This window comes from Octopus bimaculoides, chromosome 11 (genome assembly GCF_001194135.2).
Source record: "Octopus bimaculoides isolate UCB-OBI-ISO-001 chromosome 11, ASM119413v2, whole genome shotgun sequence".
NCBI classification, from domain to species: domain Eukaryota; kingdom Metazoa; phylum Mollusca; class Cephalopoda; order Octopoda; family Octopodidae; genus Octopus; species Octopus bimaculoides.
Window position 1 is genome coordinate 75,920,727 of NC_068991.1, and position 1,030 is coordinate 75,921,756.

A 1,030-nucleotide genomic window follows, 5' to 3' on the forward strand; every position below is an offset into this window, starting at 1 on the left:
TATATATATATATATATATATATATATATATATATATATACGCTTGCGATGGGTAAACTGTCGACGTTTAAATATTTAAATTTTTCCCATGTGCAGTGTTTGTTTTTCATTTCGTCAATGACACAGTATAGCAGGGTCAGTTGGTTACCGCTTCTGACAAAAACAGCACAATGATGCCATTCGCTCAGCCAGAAATTTGGAAATGGCATGCTGTACTGCTTGGCATTCGCACTAGGAGCTCCAATACGGACATTTCTGAGTGCCTGGGTGTTAGCCCGAGGAGAGTGCAATCTGAGGACATGTACCGAGCGTGATAAATATCAAATATCCAGTCGACGTCATGGTGTTTGGAGTAACCTCTAGGGATGGCGACGTTATGCCTCCTTTCATTTTCTGACACGACCTCAGCCTCAACACGGAAGCCTATATCGAGTGCCTGCAGGAGGACGTGCTGCCCTGGGTTAAGAGGTTGTCTGGCAACACGACTCTACACCATGCCACCGAAACAGGAGAAGCCAGTCATGGCTGTCGGAGAATTTATACGACCACAACACCCTAACATTTGGGCACCTAACTCCCCAGACTGCCTCCCTCTTGATTATTATGTGTGGGGCAAAGTTGAGCGAGAGGGGTTCCTCGTAACACCAAAGATGAACTAAAGGCAAGGATTACTGCAGTATTCGCCAAATCAACTTAAACATAGAGACTGTCCAGAAGAGCTGCAAGAGATTCCGGATCTGTTTGGAGGCCGTGGTTGAAGTCAATGGCGATTTTATCGAATGAATTTACTCGTTATCTATCTATCTATCTATCTATCTATCTATCTATCTATCTATCTATCTATCTATCTATCCATCCATCTATCTACGCACCACCTTTAACAGGTAGGCCAGATTTCTTTCGACGTCTAGAAGTATTCCTAGGAACGTCTCGTCCTTTACTTTTAGTGGGGGATTGGAATGCTACCTTGGACACGCATCTAGACTATGTGGGCAGAGATAGGAATAGACGGGGATGCAAATGCCTCAAA